Below are 27,865 nucleotides of genomic sequence, written 5' to 3'. Positions count from 1 at the left end.
AGTAGGTCAAACCACTGTTACTACCTTTTCTCAAATGCTAGTCCAGACAGTCCAGAATTCTGAACACAAAAAGTCTGGGAACAGCAGTGGCCTCCAGACCAAAGTTCTGCTTCTAGTCCAGCCCCAACAGCCATCACAGAGGAGACCAAACACTATGGAAAAGGGCCATGGCACTCATGCCTTCACCAATGCCAACAACCAACCAAATGGCACCAATGGGGAGGAAAACCCAAGATCCTGGAACATACTAATGTCTTCCTTATAGCCTGCCCCCAAACCTAATATAGAAGCAACCCATTTGCAGATATGACCTGTTAATTGCCTTTACAGACATTAAAACCTCCACCTCCTCAGCACCACACCTACTAAAGATCTGGAAAGAAAGTTCTCATTACCAAAGTCATTGGTACTGTCAAGTCAGAAGTGGAGAGTTAGACAAAAGAAAATGGCATTTAAAAAGCTGCATTACCAACATGAATTAAGGACCACAGGTACCTTCCATTTGACTTATAGGCGAAAACTCCTACATGTGTTCTCCTTCCCCAACATCATGAAATATAAGCTCCTTTGGAGCAGGGATTATCTTTTCTTTTTTATGCCTAGCACTTAGTGCAGTGTTTAGTACCTAGACTGTGCTGCTTTTTCATTCATTCATCCAACCATCCATCCATTCATCCATCCATCTTTCTGGTTATCCATAAAATTTATTTCAAACAATAATATAAGAAATAATAAAGAATACAAAAACCAAAGCAACAACTCCCCCTCCACCCCCTCCTGCTGCCCTTCCTCCATCTGTAGTAAGCATCTACTATGTATAAGGCATTATGGTGGGTACTGGGAAGGGGCTGGAATACAATATGACAATTCCTATCCTTTCAGGGTTTAAAAATCTATGAAAGGAGATACAGCATGTAACCAATTAAATGATGGTTGGTCAGTTATTATCCTTCATTTTCAAAGAGGACCAAACAACATCACCATGCAAAAGTCAAATTTCAATGTATCTGACTGTGACTGATCAGACCACCACGATCTCAGAATGCTCTATCATAGAGACAGTGAGAGAAGTTCAAAGGAGATATGTGAATAAAGTATTCCATGAAAAAATAAGGAGGAAGGCAAGCATTTTCACCTGAAGGTGAAGGGAGGGGACAGGAATCAGAAAAGGCTTCATGTTGGAGGAGGCACCTGAGTTTAGTCTTAGAACAAGGCAGGAATGAGGAGGCATTTTAGGCATGAAATAATAGCCTGAAAAAAATGCAGAAGCAGATGTCAAAAATAAGATGTATTGGGGGAAAGGCAGGTAAATGTTTAACAATCATCTCTCTGGAAAAAAAAAAGATGCATCATGAACTTTCAAATTTAAGTGCATTATTAATATTTTCTCCATCACTTTTTAAAATTTAGACAATCAACAAATCAAATTCTAATTTGTAGCTTTTACCCATTTCTAAGGTCTAAATGCTAACAATGAAAATTTAATCATTAGTTCACAGATTCAAGGTAGATCCAGCACATGCCTGGGAACAGGTAAACTGGCTGGAAGGCAGAGAAAATCATTTGGTACCTAGAGAACAATATCTCAGGAATCAGAGGACTTGCGTTCAAATCATGTCTTTGAAGCTCCCTTCCTGTGTGGTTTTGGGCAAGTCACATTTCTCCCTTTGCATATAAAGGGAGGGGTCTCAGATCTCTTCCAACTCCAAACCTAGGATGCTATTATTCTATGTGCATCCATGGACAATCTCTCTCAAAGTCTCAATCTCTCTAAGCTTCTGTTTCCCCACTGCCAAAATGGAGGTAAAAATACTTGTAGTTATAAGGAACACTAAATATAAAAATGTATGTAAAGCACTTTGTATATCCAAAAGCATGATAGAAATTATAACTATTAATAACAAAAAGTACATGAAGGGGAGTAATGTGAATTATAGTAAGAAAGGTTGGTTGGAAACAGATTGTAGAAGCTGTTAAATGTCAAGCTAAAGCATTTATATTTTATTCTATTCACAACAGGAAACCACTCAAGGTTTTCAGCTGGGGAGTGACATAGCCCTCAGAGAAAGATTATTTTGGGAACAGTGAGAAGGATGGAATGAAGGATACTGAAGGTAGGAGGCCCAGTTGGGAAGCTTTCACAAATGTCCTAGTGAGAGGTGATAAACATTCAAACAAGAATACAAAGGGGAGAATAAGGATGGGAGAGATATTGTGGAGGCAAAATTAATAGGATTTTACAACTGACTAGATGTGGAATTGAGGGAGAAGAAAGAGCCAAAAATGATTCCAAGATTTTGAGTCTCAGACTAAGAAGATGGTGTCAAATGGAAACTCAAAATTAGAAATTTTTGTTCCTTTGTATTTAAAGTTTATACCCTGACTACTTTCAGGACTTGAAATGATTTTACTGATGAAAACATGGGGTTAAATGAAACTTTAAAAATACATTTTGAGAACTTTTTTTTTTTAATTGTCATATCTGGAAATGCCGTGTCTTATCTTTCTAGATGACACACTCTTCTGTAAAAAATAAACCCAATTGGGCAAAATGGCCCAAGATAAAAACAAGTATGATGATGTCTACAATATTATGCCCAAGTAGTCTCTCACCTCTCTGTAACAAGAATTGTTTCACTATCTGTTTGCTCAAACCATTCATGATTTTACAATTACTAGGAGTTGTTTCCTTTTTGCTCTTTTAGTTTGGCTTATTTGGACTTGCACCAGTTAATATGAAGTCCCCCATATTTCTTTTAGTTACCACACTGTTATAGAGTAATATTCTTTGGCATTCATAAATCACAACTTTTTTTATTCACTGCCCTATTGATGAATACCCAATTTATTTGCAGTTTCTTGCTAGTCAGATGACTAGTATTTAATAAATACTATTATAATATATTATATAAATATATAAATACTATTATAAATAAATGCTTAATAAGCACCTACTATGTGCCAGGCATTGTACTAAGCACTGAGGATACAAAAAAAGCAGCCAGAAAGAATGCTATTATGAATGTTTTGGTACATGTTAGACCTTTATTTCTGTTTGTATGGTATTTCTGTGTCCTGAATTTATGTGTCAGTGGGATTTCTGTGTCAAAAGGTACAAACAATCTAGTAATTCTTTTGGCTTGATTCCAGACTAACATTCTGACAATGGAGCTGCTAAATGATCAAATTATTCTGGATATCAGTGTGCTTATTCTTTGTAATTCTTGTCTAGTTATTTCAGTCATGTATGACTTTTGCTGATTCCGTTTGGGTTTTCTTGGCAAAGCCATTGGAGAGGCTTGCCATTTTTTTCTCTAGCTCATTTTATAGATAAGGATATCAAGGCAAACGGTTAAATGACTTACCCAGGGTCACGCAGCTAATAAGGATATGAGGCCAGATTTGAACTAGGGAAGAAGAGTCTTCTTGATTACAGGCCTGGCACTCTACCCACTCTGCCACTTCTCTAGCCACTACTTTGCATAGTCCCAATACTAAGAATTACAGGTTTTGGATCATCTTTGCTAATCTGAAATATGCAGGATGTGGTGTACAATCTTGGTGTTGTTTCAACTGAAATTTTCTACCATTATCGGGAGCAAGTTTTCATATGGTCATTTAGAGTCTGAAGTTCTTTTGAAAATTGCACATATCCTCTGGGCACTTATCCATCGTGGAATGACATTGTTGTTTCAGTAAGACATGTCACAAATAAAAGAGAACTGTGACTATCTAAGGGAAGCAAAGATAATAACTGTTATGAAACCTCTGAGGTGAAAAAACCAAATCATTTGGGCTATGGATTTGGTTCTTAAGCTTTTGGGGAGAAGAAAGGTGTACTAAAGAAGAACATTAGTTTGATACGAAGAAAGACATTGATTGGAATCCCAGTTCTAATTAATACTTACTAACTTTGTGAACTGAGCCAGAACACCTTATGTCTCTAAGCCTCAATGGCTTCATCCACAAAAGGAGGATAATAATACTAGCAGTATCTTACAACTCAAAGGCAGTTATGAAGAGAGAGTTGTGCAAATTTTAAAGAATTATGTTCATAAGAATATTTTATTTTATGGCAGCTAAGATAAAAATGGAAATATTTTTAGTTAGCTTTTATTTTTCTGATAAAAGACAAGATCATATACAGAGGTAACATTTTTCCTAAATGTGACCAAAACTTAAAACAGGAATATATTGTGCAAATCTTGGCAGGAAGGTCACTAAATTTATGAGACAGCATCCTCATACATTGCTTGACAAAAGGTATAGAAATGTTATTCATATAGATGATTCTATTATTGGCAGAAGGCCTAACGGTAAATTGTAGTCAGCTGAATATATTTCTGCAAAAGGCTGAGCTTATCCATCAGTGTCTAGACCCACAGTCATTACTGAATCCTTTTCTTTCTGGAATCACACATTCATAAAAAAATGAGGCCTGGGAAGATGTTACAGATGTCTGGAATAGATCAAACATCTACAAGTATTTAGAATTACTCTCAGACATCTGCTCAACACACTGACACCTTATGATAAACAAGGAATTGTTGGGATCCATATTGTGGGCACTACTGCCTTAAATAAAGGTCTAATATTTCCATAATTCAGGCATCAGGAACAGGGATCCCAATAAGATCCTGTCTTATAATATATTCTGCTCTGTTATAAAATTATATAGTGAAGTTGTAATGTACTATATGTCAATTTGGCATATCATCTAATCTCTATTCCAAGTCAAGTTACTTTCTTTTTTAAAAGAAGTATTCTATATAAGAACATCTATAAGAATTCCCCAAATGCCTAATAACTCTATAATCTGTATAAGAATTAAGACCTCTAAAATCTATTAGCTTAAAACTAGCTGAAAAGTTCAGTTAGTAAATAACCAAAACAGAATAAGAAAACCAAGGTAAAGATAGCAGAAGAATCCATCTCTCCTAGAACTATAACCTTCCATACACAAGTGCCTAGTGGGAAATATTGAATCTATTGCAGGTTATGGAAAAAACAAAGCAACAAACACAATGACATTACTGCAATGCAAGTTTCCTTTTAAACAGTAACACAAATTATGACCCAAATCAACTACTCGACCATCAATGACTCTTATATGATATGAATGGAAGAAGTCTTTTCTCCTCTGACACAGCCACCACTCTAGGGCAGGCCTGCATGACCTCACACTTTGATTACTGAACCAGGTTACTGGTGAGTCTGCCTGCCCCAATTGTGTACCCATTCCCATCCAGCTTACATTCAGGCACTAAAATGATTTTCCTAAAGTTAAAGTTCAATCATGTCACACACACACTCCTCCCCTGACTCAATAAATTCCAGGGACTCTCTATTATCTCCAGGATCAAACACCAAAAGCTCTGTTTAACATTTGAAATCATTCATAACTGTAGCCCCCTCCTGCCTTTTCAATCTTCTCACACCTTACTTCCATCTACATACTGTTCAATCCAATGAAATTCGTCTCCTGGATGTTCTGCAAACAAGACATTCCATCTCTTGGATCTGGTCATTTTACCTGGCTCTCCCCAATGATGTCTGCAATCCTGTCTCTCCTTTGCTCTGATTATTAATCTCTGGCTTCCTTTAAATCAAACTAAAATTCCACCTGCTACAGGAAACCTATCCCAATCCCTCTTACTTCTGGTGCCTTTCCTACTTATCCTGTATAGATTTGTTTTGTATGTATTTGTTTTGTATGTAATTTCTTTTGTATGAATCATTTGCATCTTGTCTCCACATTAGATGATAAGGTCCTCAAGGGCAGGAACTCTCTTCTGCCTCTTTTTGTATTCCAGAATTTAGCACAGAATCTAGCACCTAGTAGTTAATAAATGTTTAGTGAATTGATCATTTGAATAAAGTTCTTAAGATTGAATCTAGCCCACAAAGTTGGGGGGCAGAGTCAAGATGGCAGAGTAGAAACAGGACTTCTGAGGGGCTCCAGCTTCCACCTCCTCCAATTCATGTAAAAGGTGACTCTGAAGAAACTTTGGAGGAACAGAACTCACAAAATGACACAGAGAAGCTAACCTCCAGCTGAGGACAGCCTGGCAGGCCAGCAGGAAGCAGCCAATGCAGCATTCTGAGAGCCAAGCCCAGCCCTGTGGAGCCAGAGGTTTTAGCCTCAGTGTGGGCCTGACCAGCTGCTGGCTGGAGAGACTTCAGATCACCAGCAGCTGTGGTGGTTTCTACAATTATCAACACATAGATGCTAAGGACAAAGTGAGAGGTCAGTGCAGTGTGGACTTTGGGATCCAGTAGCTCAGGAATGCGGTCAGCTTTTGCGCCTGGGGCGAGAAGTAGCTGAGGTGCTGCGGCAGTGTAGCCGCAGCCACGTGGCTGCTTCAGCTCCTGGCCTGCAGATTGTAGGGGGACCAAGTGACCAGTCTGAGGGGTAATCGCTCTTGCTTTAACCTGCTTGGATCTGGATTGTGGTCTAGGGTGCAGGTCCTTGAGTGTGTAACCAGCTCACCAGAGCGTGTGGAGGCTTCAGAGAGGGCACCCAACTAATACCTTTGGCAGCTGAGAAAACCCCAGTGATTGGGACAAAGCTCCCCTGTCTGGTAGCAGAGTCCTACTGTGGCAAAAAAGCCCCAAAGTCAAGTAATTGAGTGGCAACATGAGCAAACGAGGGAAGCAAAGTAAGCAGAGCAACCAAATTTTATACTCCTATTTTGGGGACAAAAAGGATCAAAGCATGGAACAGGAGGAAGACAGTGAAGTCAAAATGCATGCACCAAAATCTTCCAAGAAAAATATGAGCTGCTTGCAGGCCATAGAGGACCTTAAGAAGGATTTTGAAAACCAAATAAGAGAATTGGAGGAAAAATTGGGAAGAGAAATGAAAACAATGCAAGAAAATTATGAAATGAGAGTCAACAACCTGACTAAAGAAAATAACACCTTTAAAAATAGACTAACTCAAATGGCAAAAGAGGCTCAAAAAAGCAATGAGGAGAAGAATGCCTTAAAAAGCCAAATTTGCCAGATGGAAAAAGAATCTCAAAAGCTCACTGAAAAGAATCATTCCTTCAGAATTAGATTGGAGCAAATGGAAGCTAACAACTTTATGAGAAATCAAGACACTATAAAAGAGATCCAAACAAATGAAAAAATAGAAGGCAATGTGAAATAGCTCATTGGGAAAACCACTGACCTGGAAAATAGATTAAGGAGAGATAATTTAAAAATTATTGGACTATCTGAAAGCCAAGATCAAAAAAAGAACCTAGAAATCATCCTTCAAGAAATTCTCAAGGAAAATTGCCCAGATGTTTTAGGCAGCAATAGGGGCAAAATAGAGGTTGAAAGACTCTACCAATCACCTCCTGAAAAAGATCCCCAAAAGAAAATTCCTAGGAATATTATAGCCAGGTTCCAGAATTCCCAGATCAAGGAGAAAATACTACAAGTAGCCAGGAAGAAACAATTTGAATACTGTGGAAACACAATCAGGATAAAACAGATCTTGCAACTTCTACACTGAGGGGTCAAAAGTGCTTGGAATATGATATTCTAGAGTTCAAAGGAGTTGGGATTAAAAATAAGAATCACTTACCCAGCAAAATTGAGTATTGTGTTTCAGGGGAAAATATGGCCATTCAGTGGAATAGAGGACTTTCAAGCATTCTTGATGAAAAAACCAGAGTTGAATAGAAAATTTGACATTTAGATATAAGAAGCAAGAGAAGCATGAGAAGGTAAACAGGGAAAAGAAACCATAAGGAACTTAACAAAGTTGAACTTTTTACACCCCTACATGGACAAATGATAACTGTAACTTATGAAACCTTTCTCAGTATGAGAAGAGTTGAAGGGAATAGAAATGTGTACATATATGCATACATACATATATATGTCTATACAGGAGGGTATATGGGCATATGAATACATTTGTGAATGTGTATATATGTGTACAGGTATACACAGATAGAGGGCACATGACCAATTTAATAGGAAGAGATGATACTTAAAAGGTGAAATTAAGAGGTGAGAGAGGAATATAATGAGAGGAGATGGGGAAAGACAGATTGGGGTAAACTATCTCATATAGAAGAGGCAAGGGGAAATGGTTACAATGGAGGGGACGAACAGGAAGGCAAAAGGGAGTGGGTCAACCTTATTCGCATTGAATTTGAATTAGGGAGGGAATGACATACACACTAAATAGGTTATCTTACCCTACAGGAGAGTAGGGGGGAAGGAGATGAGAGGGGGGATGATGGAAGGGAGGGCAGGCTGGTGGGGAGGAAAGTTGGAAGAACACACTTTTGAAAAGGTACAGGATCAAAGTAGAGAATAGAACAAGTGGGAGGTGGGATAGGAGGGAGGGAAATATAGTCTATTTCAGGGTGGTGGGTAGGGGAAAAACAGGGAGAAAATTTGTAACTCAAAATCTTATGGAAATGAATGATGTAAACTAGAAGTTAATAAAGCATTTGATTAAAAAAAAAGAAAAAAGATTGCATCTAGCTCTACCCAAAAAATTTTTACAAAAGAAATAAACATAGTGGGAACCCTGCATTACCTATACTTTCCAATCAACTCTACAGAAGTGAAAATGTGGTATGCTATAGAAACTGAAAGCCTGCCAGTTTCCTTGACTAATATCCCCTCCTACCCTTTAAGAATATTATCTGATTTTTTTTCATGTAATATCATGTCTTCTTTCAGGTATCTTGAGAATTCATTCTCGTACATTTTTACAAGTTACCTCCTGCTGTATACGTGAACTGACCAGCTGCTGGTTGTAAATCCATTTATTTGAGGACCATTGGCACCTCTTTACCTAATACATAACATTCTGAAACATGTCCAAATATGGCAGGAGGTTACTATCTTCAACTATTTAAAAGATCAATATGATAACAATATGGATCAATCTGCCAAATGTTTTCCATTTCCAATGATATATATATATATACATATACATATATATTATTATTTCATATACCAATGCCCTTGGGATAGTCTGGTTGGTGGGGGTAGGGGTGGAGTCCTACACCAGTCTCTGTGAAGCTCTGTTATTCTACCCTTGAGCCCTGTTGTTCTGTGAGGTGATACCATTCATAATCATCTACCACCCTCCTCAATAATGTTTTACAAATAAGTTTATATTACAAAATGATATTGCCTTTGATTGTGATCACTCTACCTGGCAAGAGGATCAAGTGTTTGCTACTTGCAGTAGCTTTTCAGGTCTTTTGGACTTCAATGTTGAGGTTGAGGCAATTATTTTAACAAAGTTAAAATTCTGAAGGAAACAATGATATTGAGAATCAGTGTTTTCTTTTCCCCCTTTAACATTTTTTTCTCATTTTCCAACACCACAATTTATTTAAACAAGGCCAGTCATATTGAGAATTATTTGCTCCCTTTTAATTTCCCCCTTTCTCATTTTCCAGCACCAACAATTTGTTTGTTGGTATCATAAAGGTATGACAGCTAAGATCTATAGAGAAATGACACATACGTAGCAACAAGAGCTGTTCCTGAAGCAATAAGTGATGGATAGATGGAAGAAAGGAAGGAGGGGAGAAAGAAGGGAGGAGAAGAAAGAAGGAAAGAATAAAAGAAAGAAAAAGAGAGAGAGGAAAAGAGGGAAGAAGGCAGCAAGGAAAGAAGGAAGGAATTTGTTTGAATAGGGTCAGTGATGTTGAGAATCAATATCCCTCCCCCCCTCTTTAATCCATTCCTCATTTTTCAGAACCAACAACTTACTCCATGGGTCAGGTAGCAGTCACTGCAACCATACCTAGGTCTTTCTCACCATTATCCTTTCTCTTACACTGGTGATGATACTGCCTTTTGTGTTAGTCAGTCAGCCTGCACACAGCCAACTTGGCAATCCCTTCCTCTTTGGTAGTGAACAGTTATTTCCTGTGTATTATGAGACAGTCAATGTCACTGGTCTCTGATGTTTGCTGCTTATCACGTCTAGCACTTTCTCACTTTCTTCCTGAAGAAAGGATTCATGATATCCAAGTGAAGCCATTGACAAATTTGCCTTTCTTAATCCTGAACCTCATTTTCTGATCTATTTTTCATGATCTTCCCCTATGCCCACCTCTGCATGGAGTTCACGAAGTATTAGAGGACTCAGGAAGGGACTGATGAAATGTGTGGGATTTGGACAAACTCCCACGCAGGATTTCTATTACCTCGCCCTTTTCTACAAAAAGCGTGTAAACCACAATGATCTTCAGAGTGGATCTTTTTCTTCTGAAGCACTAAATAGTTTATAAAGGGTTGCCTTTACATACCTATTTTATTTATTTTTATTTATGTGATTTACTCATTAAGCACCTACTAGGTACAAGTTGGGGCACTGTGGGGGTGCCCACAAAGACAAAAAAGGAAACAGTTCTTGCCCTCAGAGACCTCATATTTTCACATTCTATCAGGGGGTGACAAGTATTAGGGGTGGCTGGGTAGCGCAGTGGAGAGGGTGCTGGGCCTTGAGTCAGGAGGACCTGAATTCAAATTTGACTTACTAGCTATGTGACCCTAGGCAAATCACTTAGCCCCTATTTCTGTGTTTCCTCAGCTATAAAATGAGGATAATAACAGTACCTACCTCTATGAGGATCAAATGAAATACTATTTGTAAAGCCCTTAGCACAGGGTCTGAAAATAGTAGGTTCTATATAAATGACAGCAATTAGCATTAAATATGCATAAAATAATATACATAATAGATTCAAAATAATTTAAGTAAATGGGTAAGAAACATTAGCCTCTGGGGGCAAATCAGGAAAAATCTATGGTGCTACACAGAAGTACCTATAAAGGATATTTCTACTCAGAACTTAAATATCAGTTTAGTAGATTACAAATATTAATAGAAATTTCATTTTCCAGCCTCATTTCAGTTACCTTAATTCCTTTTAAACTTGGTCCTTTCAACAGGGGACAATTTGCCTGAGTTGGTGAGAATTATTGGATAAGATAAAGTAGAACTGCTTAAAAAAACTAGAAAGTAATCTGAAAGAAATTAGGTTCCAATTATCATTTCATAGTATGTTATGTAATAATCTACAAATGAATATATGACATAAATATAAAAGGTCATAGGTGAGAGGCAAAAAACTGAAATGGAGATTTCATTTATATAAGGAACTCCTAGTGGAGAAAATACCCTCTACTAATATAGGTCAGTGCCTTCTATACAATTTAGTCTTAGAAAGCGGCGATAATTGGCCCAGGGTCTGACAATCAGTATGTCCCAGAGATGAATGACTCCATGCCTCCCTAGCTCCAAGTAGTGGCATGAATGATATCCGAAATTAGAGAAGGGAAGGGTAACTATGAACAGGGAGGAAATTCTTGACTAAAAAAGGGATAAGGATGATCAGAAAAGACAAAAAGGACAATTTAAATTACATAAAATTAAAAGCTTTTGCAAAAGAAAAAAAACAATGCAGTTAGAATTAGAAAGAGAACAGTTAACTGGGAAATATCTTGGCAGTAAATTTCTCTGATAAAGGTATTATAGCTAAGATATATAGAGAAATGATACATATGTAGTAACAAGAGCTGTTCCTGAAACATGGATGGATAGATGGAAGGAAGGAATGAGGGAAAGGAAGGAAGGAAGGAAGGAAGGAAGGAAGGAAGGAAGGAAGGAAGGAAGGAAGGAAGGAAGGAAGGAAGGAAGGAATGAGGGAAAGAAAGGAAGGAAGGAAGGAAGAAAGAAAGAAAGAAAGAAAGAAAGAGAAAGACAGGGAAGAAGGGAGGCAGAAAGGAAACATGGAAGGAAGGAGGAAGGGAGGAAGGAAGGAAGGAAAGTAATGTTTTAAACTAATAGGAGAAATGCAAATTAAAATTCTTAAGGTCTATCTCATCTCCATTATACTGAAAATAAAGAAGAAAATGCTGTTTTGGGGGGTTGTGGGAGGACAGGCCACTAATTCAATGTTGTTGGAGGTGTGAAGCAGTCCTACCCTTCTGGAAAGCAATTTAAAACTGTATCTGAAAAGTCATTAAACCGCATATACTCTTTAACTTAGTGGTATCACTATTACACATATACTCCAAAGAGGTTGAATACAGAGGAAAAGGACTATATATGTATATATGTATACATGTATACATGCGTGTATGTATGCATATGTGTATGTATGTGTGTATACTATATATGTGTTTTAAAATATTTACATTAGCACTTTTTATCGTAGTTATGAAATACAAAAAAATGTGTACCAATCAATGGGAAGAAATTATGGTATATGGATGTAATAAAATAGTATTACATACTGTAAGAAATTATGAAAGAGATAGACTCAGACAAACCTGGGGACATTTGTATCAAAAGAGGCAGAGGGAAGTGAGAAGAATCAAAGGAACAATTTATACAATTACTATAATTATAATTATACATAAAGAAAACACCTCTGAAGACTTAAGAACTTTGGTTAATGCAATGAATAATCAATACTAGAAGCATACTTCTCACTTCTTGGCAAAGAGGTGTCAGACTGCCTGACCGCATGTAGATAAACAATGAGATACACATTTTCAGACATAGCCAAAATGCTGAGTGATTTTGTTATTTTTCCTATCTTATTTGTTACAAAGCATTGCTTCCATTTGACAGGGAGTTATTGAACAGTTATAGTCATGCCAGAAAAGAAAAGAACACCAGCAAAACATTTAAAAATACACAGAAAAGAAGAGAATTTTCAAAGGTGACAAAGACAAGCAGCATACTTTTGTTACTACTGTGTTAAATTATATATACATATATATGCATATATATATACACACACATACATAAAATATAAATTTCACATAACAGAAGTTCAATTTCATATCTAATCTATTTTATTGATTTCAATGTTTATATTCAATATTAAGTTCATAATAAAAAGAAAAATTTTTAAAGATATATTTGAACTATGAGTTACAAGACTTGAGTAGTGTTCATGTTGACCACAAGTAGCTTATACCAGAAGTGAATGAGTGAGCGCTCATTAACCAGACATCACTTTTCTGTATAGCAATTATGAGTAAAGTCTCAGCTCCAAGGCAATAGTTGGAGAGTTCAGACTACATAGTTCTGCAGCTCTCTGCTAACACTACTTCAACACCCTTGCCCTCTGCCAACACAGGATCATAGATTTAGAATTGACAAGACCTCAAGGTCTTCTCATTTTACAGATGAGTAAATTGAGGACCAGAGAAAGAAAATGACTTGTCCGAAGTCCCAAAGGTAATAAGTAACAGAGGCTGGATTTGAATCCAGGCGCTCAGGATTAAAATTCAGCTCTCCTCCCACTGTACTACATGGCCTCCATGGCCCCTTGCTGGTACATTTGGAAGTTATCATTAACCTTACTCCCTGTGGGAGCATCAGAGGAGAGAAAAGGTGGGGCAGAGAAGAGAGAGGCTAATGGAAGGGAGAAACTTCAGCAATTCTTGTCTCTCTGCTTCACCACTCACATATACACTCCTGTAATGACTAGGGCAGAAAACCCGAACCTTCCCAGCCTCTAACTTGGCAGTAATGTCATCAAATTCTTGGAACAACAGAGCAGAGCAGTACCATTCTTTGAAGTGTCTGCATAAAACAGTGTCTGTCCTACACTGCAATTCAGAAATAAAACTCAGGAATGCATAAGGCAATTCATTAAACTATCACATTCATGTGAGTACAACAGTAGTATCTGCAGTATATGAAAAAAATGCCATCTGGTAGTAGTTCCTTCAGATTTTCCAATGTTCTCCACAAATTGAAAGGGGGGGAGGGGGAGAAGAACAATAAAAAAGACAAATGACATTGCTTATCCTAAAAAGTAAATGAAATGGAAAAAAAGGTTTAGCAATCAGGTGATGCTTTTAGACACTTACAGATTCCATCTGAACAGAAAACATAAAATAATGACATCCTGCAATGGCCTAGGGACGTATGCTTATTATCTCTGTCCCTCACCCTGGAAACAGAAATTACCAAAATCTAGTAGAGCACATTATTTTAATTCTGAACTATCTGGGTATATAACCTATGTGGTACCTATGCAAACAGGATGATTTTTTAATGAACATTAGTGTACCAGAGCCAAGGCTAGGCCTTTAAAAAAAACTTAAGCTGCTCACTATTACCTCTAGGATAAAAAAAAAAAATTTCTCAGTTTGGCATTTAAAGCCCATTGCAATCTGGCCTTTGCCTACTTTTTCAGGCTTATTATGCATTACTTCCCATTCCTGTTCTCAATGGCCCAACTAAACAAGCCTACTTGCCATATGCCACACATGACAGTCAAGTTCCCATCAACCTGCTTCTCTGCTCCATGCCTGGAACAAACTTCCTCCTTTCACCCACCTCTTGGAATCACCCAAAAGTTAGTACCTATTTCTTCCCTCAGCTTAAATTACTTTGTATTCTCAGGGACAGAGGGAGAGAGAGACAGACAGACAGACAGACAGAAAGACAGAGAGGGAGAGAGACAGAGACAGAGAGAGAGAGAGAGAGACAGAGAGAGAAAGACAGAGAAAGAGACAGAGACAGAGAGAGACAGAGACAGAGAGAGAGAGAGAGAGAGAGAGAGAGAGAGAGAGAGAGAGAAAATTTATTTATACGTGTATATTTCCCCCATATACAATATAAGCTCCTAGAAGACTGAGATTGCTTGGGGATTTTGTTTGTTTTTGTCTATGTATCTCCAGCATCCTATAGCTTTTTAAAAAGTCTGGTGATTGATTTTTAGCCTGGACCTGTTATTTCACCAATACAGGGTACTATATGGTGGCAACTCCCTCCCACCCTCCATTGTTTGTGCTTCAGCTTCTTGGAGCCACAGGTGAGAGTTGGATGAAGGTGAACACCACAGGTGGATGAGCAGCCCAGCAAGCCCTCATATCAGAGGTGCTAGTGCTCCTTGAATGTCCCATACACCCCTTCAGCAACTACCTTAAAAGAGAATGGTGAAAACTAACAAAATGTCAAAGAGCTCCTCAGAAACATCCAAAGCCTAACTTAAATAGTTTTCGCCATTACATCAAACAATCTGAGAAAAGTGATTTTTAAAATTTTATTAATAACCAATTATTAAATTGGGATTAAGGCTTTTTCTCTTTATTTCCTTATTCAGGGACCAGCCCCTTTAGGTAAGTCAGTTGGTTTCTAAAGGACAAGGCTGTTAGATGAGATTGCCCAAATTCTCCCAGAAGATGCTCCACCATAGGAGGCAGGACCCCACCAAACCAGGAAACCTTGCTTCCATTTAGAATGTAAATAGAATATAATCTAAGTGAATTCTAGCCCCAAAGCATCAAGTCCATGCCCTTAAACACCTCCATTGGAGATTTAGCATGAACCAGTTCATGAAAGAAAAAACCAACCAGAGGGGTCTGGGTAGAGTTGGATTCATTTGCCCAGATTGCTGAAGGTGACTGAGTCTCGTGATCAACCCACCTTCTTATCAGGAGAAGCTAAAGGATTTTAACCCATCTTCTTATTTGAAAGTCCACTGTCTTATTAATTGTTCACCAGTCAGGGTTGATTTTCACCTGTCAGGGGCATTGCCTTTTGCATTGCCTTTTCCAAAGGTATTTAAGCATTCAGTAATCTCCATGGTTTTGTCTTTGGTTACAGAGAGAAATCACTGACCATCAATTTATTGCTTATCACCTAGTCTAATTAATAAGTGGGTTATTAATTACCCAGAAACTGTCCCAAGTTTTTTCATTTGCCTCAAGTCATAGAGATAACACGGAAGGGATCTTAGAGGGCAATCAGCCCAACCTCCTCACTTTTACAGATGAGGACACTGAGGCCTACAAAACTTTCCCAAGGTCACATAGTGACCTGGTAGCAGTGAAGCAATAAAGAGCAGTAAGTAATAATATCAAAATAAAGTAGTAAAGGGCAGATTTGGCATTCAGACCCAAGACTTATGAAATTAGCTCTTTATATTGCATCTTTAATTTACCTTCTGTTGGCAGTGGACTCTAAGGACTTAAAACTTTCTTTGCTTCTCAATCTCTTATCTGGTAATTAAATGCAAAAACAAATGTTTAGGTGCATAAAGATCTTAACAAAAGATCAATGCAAATCATTTTAGGATTTTTTAAAAAATCCAGATCTGTGGGGCAGCTAGGCAGCACAGTGAATAGAGCACCAGCCCTGGAGTCAGGAGGACCTCAGTTCAAATCCAGCCTCAGACACTTAACACTTACTAGCGGTATAACCTTGGGCAAGTCACTTAACCCCACTTGCCCTGCCTTCACTCCTCCAAAAAGACAAAAAATTTTAAAATTTAAAAAAATAAAATATAATCCAGACCTCTAATTTCATTGACAAAGGAAAATTCCAGTGAGGAAATTGTCTTTGAGAATAAACAACTGCTCTGTAACATATGATTATAGAAGAAAACTGTCTGAACCACAGTCAACATTAGTGACAGGACTTGGATTTAGGTCTTTTTAACTCTAAGGCTGGCTATCTGTCAGATTTATACAGCAACAAACTTAAGGAACGGGTTACCTCTTCTGAAGAGGCAGCATATGGTATGGCAGAAAGAACACTGATTTGAAGTCAAATGATTTGGGTTCAAATTCTAGCTCTGTTCTTTACGACTTGTGCTATAATGGGCAACCCATTTGCCATCTCTGATCCTGTTTCCTCATTTGTAAAACGAAATGTTGGACTATTTGACCATTCCAAGGGTCCTTTCCAACTCCAACAATAAAACCTTTATCTCTATCATGCAAAGTTAGAACAATGTCACTTTATCAATTCACTAATCACTTAGACTTCTGAATTCTATGAATTCTATGTGGGAATTCTATGTTGTAACCCTCTCCAGGAAAAGTATACTCCACAGAACTAACCCTATGAGATAAACAGGGTTAAAGGTTGCATGTCAGGGAAAGACACCATCAATGGGCATCTCACTTCTCCCCCCATGTTTTTCTATTATTGCAGTGTGGCAGATAGGATTGTAAGTTACTTTTAGGCAGGGACATTTTTGAGGGCATTTTTGTCTTCATATACCCATACCTAGAACAGTTTGTGACACAAATTAGGTGTAATGAGTAAAACCCAAGGTAAATGACCTAAGTTCTCTTCAAGTATACATTGACAGTGTCCTGATAAAGAAAGAGGTGTGGGAGGTATTGCACAGTATGAGAAGACTGGCATTAACTCCTTATGAACCTAACCCAGTCTCTCTTCTGTGCATGAGGCCTGAGACCTTAATGTCTCCTTTGCCACTAACAATCTGGATGCTTTGGGTGAGTCTCACAAATGCTCTAGGTCTTAGTTCCTTCATCTATAAAATGAGAGGGACAGAACTAAGAGAATTCTAGAGTAAGGGTTCCTAACTTTGAGAGTGTAATCTTTTCTTTTTTAAAAAAACTAATAATATTTGAAAATAATTGGTTTCCTTTGGTATCCTATATGCTTTAGGTATTTAAAAATATGATTTTGAGAAGGGGTCCAAAGGCTTCACCAGAATGCCAAAGGTGGCCATGAAAAAGTATTATTTAGAGTGTAATTTAGCTCTTAGGTAACATCTAATACTTAGCAACCATCACTGCCACCATGTTTTCTTGTTCATTCATTTATTGATATCTACTAAATGTCTACTGTGTGCAGACCACCATGTTAGGTACAGGAAGATTTACAAAATTTGGACAAGACAGGTAAGTCATCTTCATGGAGTTTATAGGCTCAAAAACATTTGTTGGGTTCTACAAGGCATTTTGCTTATAAGGCAAATGTAATATGAAGGAGTCAGACTAGGTTAAAGATTCATAGATATAGAAGGAAAGGAACCTCACTTCCTTTTAACCTTGTCGAACTCTCTCATTTTATGGTGAGAAAATTCAGGCCCAGAGATGCCATAAAAGTGACATTTGAACTCAGGTCCTCTGACTCTAGAAATAACATCCTTTCTATTGAGCCTCTTCTACAATCTCTAACCTTTAAGATCTCTGATTTCTAAAATCTCTTTCTAACATTCTTCATGACATAGTCCTTGTCCCCCCCAAATTCCTCCCGTTGTGGTTCAAACAGATCTCTTTTTGTTCTGCCTATATATGGTGGTGACAAAGCAAAGTCCCATCTCTTACATAGCAAATCTTACTTGAAGTCAATTATCATACCTCCCTCCCCAATACTAAACATAGTATTGGTTCAGTTCTTTAACATTTCCTTTTTTAAAAATTTAAGCAATATTATCTTTTCTCCTTCAAAAACTTTGTTTCTCCATGTTTCAGTCACATTTGAAACTTCACACTAGCCCCGGAACGACTGGGAGGGTGACTTGACACATTGTTCCCGGAGCCTTGGATAGCTTGAGGCTGACCAGGTTCCAAGACGCAGAAAGAACTCAGGAGAGGCTTAGAATCACCTTATGTCTCTTATATGCATTAGTTGTGTGATCATGGACAAGTCACTTAATATCTCAATCTATTTACTCTGTAGAATGCTAAAAAAATCATCAATCAGGAAGCATTTATGCAGAGCTTCCTATGTCTCAGGCAACGTGTCCTGATGATAGAGAGAAAGCAAAAGTAGTTCCTGTCCTCTAGGAGCTTATATTCTAATGGAGAAACTTTCTTATTTATAGTTCAACATCTAATGTATTATGTAATACTTAAGAACCTTGATAAATGCAATGACCAACCATGAATCCTGAAGACCAGTAAAGCAGAGACTCAAGATGCAGAATGAGATGTACTTTTTTTCTGGACGTGGTCAATGTGAAGATTTGTTTTTTATGTCTATTTTTTCCTTTGTTTTTTTGCCTTTGTTTCTTTTTTTCTTTATAAATGAGGAGGGAGAGAAAATAAATGCCCAACCATTAAAAAATAATTTTAAAAATAAAGTAGCTCTTCCTCCCCTTCTGAAAACCTTAAAATGCTGGGCAAATGTCCTTTATAATAATGTCGTTTATAATAATAATTAGCATTAATAAGCATTCAGGTGCCTGGTACCTAGAGCTGAGGAATTCCTTGTAGTTCTTCTGCCTTTGGTCTAATTCTCAGCAGCAATAGTTAGCATTCTAGTGCTTAGTTCCAGTTTGGGGCCATTCAAGTCTTCCGATTTCACACTCTGACTTTCACTGCCAACGTCAAGCAGGGTGAAAAGGGCATTCAAGGGAAACTAGGGGTTATAAATGGGTCAGGACACAAAGTGTAAAAAAATACTATTCTCACTGTTCAGACCCGGAGGCATGAGAAACCATCTTGATTGTTCCAAGTCACACAATAGTACTTCCTTACATGCCCTCCTCTTTTTCAGGCAGCTACTGAACATGTTCAGTTTGGGTCCACAGCAGAGCTGGTTTGCTTTTTTCTCTTTCTTCTTCTCCTTCTACATAAACAGGAGTGCTACCTTGCAATTTTGTCCATCAACTTTTACTATGTTTATTTCGGAACATTTCTCCTTTTTTCCCTATTTCAGTTTTAGCTATCAAAAATGTACTTCTGATCTTCCAACATGGCTAACAGAAAGTTTTTCTTCTTTTTTTTGGAGGGCAATTGGGTTTAAGTAATTTGCCCAAAGTCATATGACTAGTGTGTTAAGTGTCTGAGGCCAGATTTGAACTCAGGTCCTCCTGACTCTGGGGCTGGTGCTCTATTCACTGTGCCACCTAGCCACCCTGAAAGTTTTTTTTTTAATTAAATATTTGAATGTCCTATTCTGTCATACCAGAGGGCCACACCCAAGATAGGTTCCTTTTGAATATTTTCCCCAAAACAATACTGAACATCACTCCTACTCTATGGCACGAAATGGAGTAAGTTGGAATAAAGGATAATAGGTATAGAAGGAAGTGCAGACTCTACCACTATCTCTGGTCACATTTTAATATCTTTCAGGTACTGAAAGCAAAGAAGAAAGAGATAAAGAAAAAGAGGGTGGAGAAAATAATGAAAAACAGAGAGAAAAGACATGCAGTGACTCCTGACTGGTTGACATCTATTCGGAAGGTGAGGAAATGGAATTTAAGATGAATCAGATTGTCTCTTGCCTTCCACCCCTTTTTGTCTTCAGAAGTTTATTTAGTAGGGCACAGAATAGTACCCACTGATGTTAATAAATGCTTGTCAATTGATTCAATCAACCAGTAATCATTTATTGCATGTCTTTTATACAGGAGACAAGATAATTCAGAACATAGCCCCTACCCACAGGGCTTTATTATGTAATTGCAGATGAGATATGAAGAGGAAGTAGACTGGTCCAAGTGATAACACCTGCATTTCCAATACTTATGCTGATATCATGAGGCCACTAGCAGTCCCAAAGGCAGTTGTGTTTTGGAATCTCCTAATGTGGTGAGAGTCACAAGAGAGCCTTTGGACAGGTCTAATCTTAAAAAGTGATTCCATGCTTCAGTTCCTGGATATCTTGACTAGAGCTCTGGTTCATTCATTCTTCATTTTAGAATCTAGTTTGCCCTTGACCATTTGATAAAAATAATGATGACGATGACAATTATCATTTGAAAGCATTTATAAAGCATCTATTATATGCCAAACACTGTGTTAAAACACTTTATAAATGTTACCTCATTTGACAATACAAAGTTTGAATTGAATGGCCTAGTGTGCTCCCATTAGTAGGAAGGCATTTGAGTATAGAGCCATGAAAAAATAAAGAAAATCACATGGCTGTGGTGGTTTATCACAGACCATCTTGAGGTCCTGAAGTAGATTATAAAGGTGGTATAGGGGCACAAGATATTAATGGTAGGGATTGAGAGAAGGGGCTCAACTACCAGGACAGATGCTAATAGAGGAGCAGTTAATATATTTTTGCTAATAATTTTATCATTCAGAAAGAAGAAAATAAGGAGACTTCTATTCTAGACCTAATTATAATCAATAAAGAGAAATTTATCATCCCAGTAGAAATGGCTAGAAATTACCAGGCTATATTAGAGCCTGTGATACATGGAAAGGCCAACAACAGGCTGTTTGATGACACTGGAAAGGTAGATTTTAAAAAGTTCAGATATTAGATAAGTAGTAATCCATTGACTTAATCTTCTTTAGGAAAATTGGTTCAAAAAGGATGGAATATGTAAGAGAACAGAATTCTGGTATAATAAATAGAGATAATTTCCATAAGAAAGCAAATATTCCCTAAAGGGATCAAAGTGAAAGAATGAAGTTATAATTTACTGTATCCTTCCCTATAACAGACTGGCACTATCCATCTATCTATGTATCTATGCATCTGTATGTGTGTATGTAGACTATAATAAAACATGAAATTAACTACTTCTGTAATAGGTAGTGTAGTAGTCAGGCATTGTGATAGGCACTGGAGAAACAAAGACCTAAAAAAGAAAAAAAAAGACAGACACAATTCTTGCTCTCAAGTAACTTACATTCTATCTAGAGTTCTGATATTAGGAAAGGCATTGACAAGCTGGAGTTACCAGAAAAGTTACCAGGATGATGCAGGTGGAAAGAACGGGCATGGAGAAGAGAGGACTTAAGAAAGAAATAATAGTATCTGCCTTCAAGTTTGTGATGGGGTCTGCCTTATAAAAGAATGGTTATACTTGTTGTGCCTTCATCCATAGGGCAGAACTAAGGGCGATGGGTACAAGTTGAAGGGTGCCATATTTCACACAGGGATAAGAAAAGAGAGAACAATATGGATGATAATGTGCTAGGCCTGGAGATGTAAATGTCTGGATTAAAATCTAACCTCTGACAATAACTGTAAACTGCGGGCAAGATGTACTTAACTCCATGTGATTCAATTAACTTCCTAGAATTTATCCAGAGTCAAAGACAAGTTCTAATCTCCACTGACTGATGAAATTTCCATACCAGGGGATCATCATAAAGATGCAATCACAAATATTTTGGGTACTGCTGTATATAGGAGGAAAATTCCTAAAAATCACACCTAGCCAAAAATGCAATTAACTGGATTGTTAGGTAGTGGGTTCCCATCACTATGTGTCTTCAAGACTTCAGTAGTCAGGGATGTTGGAGAGATGATTCTGCTCTGCTATAGGTTGTAATACTTAGCAACTAGGTTTTCTGATTCTACAATTCTAAGTTCTGACCCTGATTGTCCTAGTTTGTGTTTTAGTAAAAAATATGGAGTCTTTAAAAAACCTTGTGAGATTCAAGAAAAATAATACTGATTGCCTCCCTTAGCTACATTTACTTTTAGTCTTAATCTTTTAGACCTGTCCTCAGGAACACTGTAGATTCTTAAGCCTGTTTAACAGCTCAGGTGATTTCTTATATTTCTGTGACCTGACTGCAAAGAATTTTGAAATGCACTTAGCAACTGTACTTCCTCAGAACTATCATGATATCATATACTGGGGGAACTCTGAGGAAGACAGGCCAGAAGAGGCCCATTCAGCTCCACTGGAGATGAATGCTGACTCATGTCTCAATGCAGCCTGCTTGCAAAGCTTTACTATGAAAGGAAATGGATCATCTATTGCCATATTTAGAAACTGTGCTTGTCAGCACCTCAAAAGGGCACAAATACTGCCACTGTGCAAGACTAACATCTTTCCCTGGACCTTCTTGTACTATTCCCAGGAGGAACACACATAGCAAGAAAAAAAAATCATTTACTTACCCACTGCAATCAAAGGGACAAAAAACAAGATAACTTATGCTTAAAAAAACCAGACACTTACAGATTTCCTATGAAAGCGAACATGCATAAACAAACTGCAATGTATGTGGTATATGCTCATGGTAATCTATCCCTCACCCTAGCAACAAGGATTACCAAATTCTAGCGCAGAGAGGTGTTTTTTGTTTGCTTTGTTGTTTTTAAATCCAGAAGTGGACAACCTTTGTATCATATTCATTTACACACAAACTATGTAAGATAATATCGAGCAACTGAATTTTCACCAATTTGCAAATATGAAATAATACAGAATTTCCTATTGCAAACAAATAATTTAATAGTATTAATCAGGAGGCCTGCTTTTCATACAGTGAGAATCTAATTTCCCTGATGTTCTTAAAGCTAAGAAATACACATCTTACATAATCATTCTACTTTTCTGACTTCTCAGACTGGGAAGTCCTTCAGGTGAGACAGCAAAACATAATAAAGCCATAGTGATTTGGACAACCGCAATGGTCCAAATGATATAGGAATCGCCCTTCTGATTGAGATCCCTCTTCTACCCTGCCCCTACCCCAACCATCTACATTACCCCAATTTTTGTAAACTACAAAATAGTTCCAGGAGTAGGTAATAAGAGGAAATTCCACGGGAGTTCCCCTTTCCAAAGACTCTTGCACCTTGTTTCCAGGGTTCCTATTTGCTCCAAGGAATGCAGTGCAAGAGAAAAACAGAAAGCTGTCTGGACACATGGCCTAATGGGATCTCCAGACTCCAAACTCTTTTTTTAACTGGTAAAACTAACCTCAGTTAAGGCTTATATGAGCAGCCACTTCTGTAGGTGATAAATACACAGTTTCAATAGACAATCCTGTGTCATTCATTCCAATGGTACCCAGAACCATGTGACCAGAAGGATGGGCCACCGTGCTCCCAAGACCCATTACAGAGTTATGACATATGATGATGCAGCTGTCATTTTATATGTTTAGCTTTGCACTTAGGAGAATCTTCCTCTTCCTCTTCGGTATTTTACCTGTAATTAGCATGAGTTACCTCTTCTTGGAAATTACTCCCCTCCTCCCCTCTCAACAATCCATCCCCAATGGCTAACTTGCTATTCCTTTCATGCAAGCTCTATCTCCCATGTCTGTAACTTTGCAATGAATGTGCCCTATTCATGGAATGCTGCCTCTCTTCACCGCTGCCTTTTAGAATCCCTGGCTTCTATCAAGACTCAGTTTCAATGCCACCTTCTATGTAAAGAAGGCTTGTTCTTTAGTCGCTCCGAGCTACTAGAGACTTTCCCTTTAAGACTACATTACATTTATCCTGCACAATTTATATATGTATACATGTATGTATGTACCGTGTTTCCCCGATAATAAGACACTGTCATTAATTTTTTGGACAGAAAAACACCAGAGGGCTTATTTTCAGGGGAGGGCTTATTTTAATGAACATTGACAGCAGTTTTAATAAACAGGTAAATGTGAACAAAAAAATGTACCTTTATTCAATAAGCAAATAACTGGGGAAGAACAGGATGACGCGCTCACTGCTGCAGCTCTGATTGGATGCAGCTCGGAGCGCGGTGTGCGTTTCACGGGGCGGGGGGGGACGGTGCATACAGAGGGTACCGTAATGTAGCATGTAGCGCAGGGGATCACCTTCACTGCAGTAGCAATCTCAATAGGGCTTATTTTCGGGGGAGGGCTTATTTTAGAGGAACCTTACACAGTAAGGGGAGGGCTTATTTTCGGGATAGGTCTTATTATCGGGGAAACACGGGTATGTACATGTTATTCCCACCTCATCCTATTAGAATGTAAGATCCTTCAAGGCAGGAACGGTTTTTGCTTTTTCAATGTATTCCCAGAGCTTGGTATAGCCCCTGACACACTTAATAAAAGCACTTCCCAACTGGTTCTTCATCATTCTGCCTATCCCTCAGTCATCATTCTTAATTAATCAGTGAAGTAATCTATTAATTACCGAATCATTCTCAATCACTCTTCTCCCCCACCACAAACCTGGATTCTACCTCTAGATTCTCCAGTTCTTTCTTTATCTTGCCCTAAAGCAGCCCTTGTTCACTTCTAGCTCCTTTTGATACCATCTGCTTTCCAACTACACTTTATGTGTTGCCTTATACTATTAGACTAGAAGATCCTTGAGGGCAAAAGGCTTTCTTGCTTTTTTATTTTTGTATTCCCTGGATTGAGGACACTGCCAGGCACACAGGAAGTATTTAACATATGCTCTAAGAAGATGCTTGTTGACTGACTGAGGGAGTCAGATAGTGTTCTATTTTAAAGACAATTTAAAGTAATTTATCAGTTTGAATCTCCTATTCAACTCTGAAAAGTCTACATAAATCCTGTAATCCAAGTACTCTGTCTCCCATGTCACACAGAGGTGAGAAATTATTATTTTTCAGTATTTACCAATGTGCAATGATAGATCAGATCACAGATGCAATGAGTTATGGCTATGTATTTTTCTTACTTTCCAAAAATGGCATGACTAAAAGAATGGTGGACTTGAAGTTAGAGGGTCTGGGTTCAAATCTCAGTTGTATTTAGGTAAACATAGGCAATTCATTTTTATCTTAGTCCCTCAGTTACCTTTTTCATGAAATAAGAGGAATGAAACTATGAGTTTTCTTTTTTATTGTATGGTCCAATGGACCATTATCTTAAGCAAGTAAAGGTTACTCTAGAATAGTTAAAAAGGTCAAATTACAATCTTTTTTTAAAATGTATTAATTACAATCACATGTAAGTCCATGTTCTAAGTATTTGGTTTTTATACTAGTCCAAATCACTGAGTTATATATTTTAAGTGTGACCTAGTAACCTATTTTAAGAATCTAGAGGTTCCTTAGGGGTTCAATAGATAAGAATAGGTTATAATTAGCAAACTATATCACAAGGTATTCCTGCAATGTTTGAAACTGTATATTCTACCAAGTCCTCTTAAAAAATTCTTATTGATAAGATTAGTTCTTTTTTATGAAGACAAAAAAGGATAAAATTACACTCAACCATAGAAAAATCATGACCAATTTTAAGTTCAATCTTAATCAATAAAGTTCTGCTATATGGAAAAATGCTGCTTTTGTGATAGTGAGTATCATGATATCAACCCTTAGAAGCACTAAACACAAAGTAAAAACAATTGTTTCATTGTAAGGAAGTGATTGTTTATTTTTAATGAGATCCTGTATAGTGCACCCTCTACCGTGGGAAAATGCTGTGATATTTCATATAGAAAAAAAAAGATTAAATCAACTGAATGAAGTTACACCCAAAGAACTGAAGGATGGCAGGCACATTAAGCTTTGGAATCCATGGACTTCAAGAATTCAGCTGGACTCAATCAGCTTACTACCTTGATTTATTTTTATACTAGGATATGATGTTGAGTAAAATGTTCACCACTCATAGGATGAAGTTGCAAAAGTGATAAGAATGAAGATGATGACTGAGTAACTTTCTGATTTTTTTCCCTACAGATGCTTCAGAAAGAACATTTGGGGAATGGTAAAAATAAAAATAGAAAATTAAAAAAAATAAAACCACAAGCCAACCAAAAGCAGTTGTTCACTTGCTTACCTCCAAAAATGAAAAGCGAATAGAGGACTGCAGGGACTGCAGGGGCTGGTTGGGGTTGGACTCAGACTTCTTGGAGTGAGACTGAAAGTTAAAATAATATCATTCCCAGTGGAAAAAAATAATTTAGCAAAAAATAGCATGAGTCATTTAAAGGATGTTGGTTACTCTAAACCAGAAACCCAACAGAACTGTCATCGGTTCTAGGTACTCAACCATTCAGCAGATATTTTCTTTCTCCCAAATTCAGAATAAACAAAACTTCCAGGTGATACTGAAATTTTAAAAACTACAGCGAATAATCTTTTATTTATTCCAACACAGCTTTGGAGATTTTTTTAAAATTTGAAATTTCCATAAGAGAAAATCTAGTGCCATTTCTAATATGGGCTTGCTTTGTCCATGGAATGGGAATTACTAGGAAATCAGGTATATAATTAAGAGAAAACAGAAACTAATCAATGAAAAAATCAGAAGTCAGATACTGTAGTTTTTAAAAAGTGAAAAGAAGTAAAGTCTAGTATAATGCTTTAAGTTTCTTTTGTGAAAAGTACCTCTCCTTCATAAAGTGATATATTTTCAAAAATATGAGGATTAATCTTTAAAGGACCTTTACATCTATATCTGTATGAAAGCATTTTTACCCATTAAAATAGATTTTAAATTATTTTATTTCTCAAATGCATCTTGCCTGGTTATCTATTACACCTTGCTCCCACTTCCTACCTTCCCAAAGAATAATTAGCCAATTCTCCATTACTCAGCAATGTGATTACTGTGAATTGTGATATCATCCTGGGTGTGTGTGTGTGTGTGTGTGTGTGTCTTTCTCTGTCTCATCTTACTTTTGAGAAAAGCAAGAAAGCTTAACTCAGTCAAATTTGTTACTTGTAAAAGTTCTGGCAAAAGTTTTGTTGAAGGTGGAATTCGACACCACAGTCAAATTCTGATTGATTCACAAGAAATAATCAAATCTCTTGTGTATATGCTAAAAATGTCACCTCTCTAAGCTAGATTAAGCAACAGGAAAACCTGCTGTGAAGGACACAGTTTCTAACAGTAGGTTTTGATCACTCCTTACTAGATAGACTAGGGTCAAACACCTATATTCCCATTCCAAATTTTCCTAATTCCAAGAATAGGAAGGACCATAGTCTCTGGCTTAACTATGTCAAAAGTCAGTTAATTTCAATTATCTTTGTCCTTTACTCACTCAGAATCTAGGCAATTGTGGCTAAAATGTTATTTTGGGACATACCTGTGGATTTACAAGAATTGTTCTCACCCTATTATCTTGGATAATGGAGAGCTGGCTATATTTGACTTAAAAGAACACTACAAAATCTGAAATTTAAAATAATTTATATTCATTCAATTTACTGACATTCATAGCAAAGAAAACTATATTCTGATTTGATATCAATACTCTTAATAACTGGCATCCAACAGACCACTGACATAGTAAAAAGTTACTAATCTGTCGTATGTTATATTTAAAAACAAAAACAAAAACTTAGCAGCTCACTGGAAAGCTTTCCAAAATGTTCATTAAACATTACCATCATTTCCAAATAGAGTTTTCTTCACCCCTTCTTGCCCTGAAATAGTTGTATACTAGTGCTGATGTCATCTCTGCCATGAAGGACACATTTTGACTGTG

The 27,865-nt window shown here is 37.3% G+C and overlaps 1 protein-coding gene and 1 long non-coding RNA gene across 4 annotated transcripts in view; one reads left to right on the top strand and one right to left on the bottom strand.

Annotated features, from left to right (window-relative positions):
- The window catches only part of LOC138167496 (uncharacterized), a 67,857-nt gene extending 40,946 nt beyond the window's left edge, over positions 1–26,911 (top strand). Inside the window, exons 3-5 of one of the 3 annotated variants that reach the window (XR_011169895.1) lie at positions 2,020–2,114; positions 19,846–19,956; positions 26,109–26,911. This is a non-coding gene — a long non-coding RNA (uncharacterized lncRNA). The other 2 variants (XR_011169896.1, XR_011169894.1) reach the window with 2 other exon arrangements.
- Positions 1–27,865, bottom strand: part of MAST4 (microtubule associated serine/threonine kinase family member 4) — an 808,407-nt gene that overhangs the window by 250,698 nt on the left and 529,844 nt on the right. The window lies entirely within an intron of this gene.

The sequence above is a fragment of the Petaurus breviceps genome, unplaced genomic scaffold (genome assembly GCF_028583685.1).
Source record: "Petaurus breviceps papuanus isolate PSGF00001 unplaced genomic scaffold, PetGlider_PUasm1.0 229, whole genome shotgun sequence".
Lineage (NCBI taxonomy): Eukaryota > Metazoa > Chordata > Mammalia > Diprotodontia > Petauridae > Petaurus > Petaurus breviceps.
Note: the sequence above shows the minus strand (reverse complement) of the source record. Positions and strands in the feature narration are given on the sequence as shown.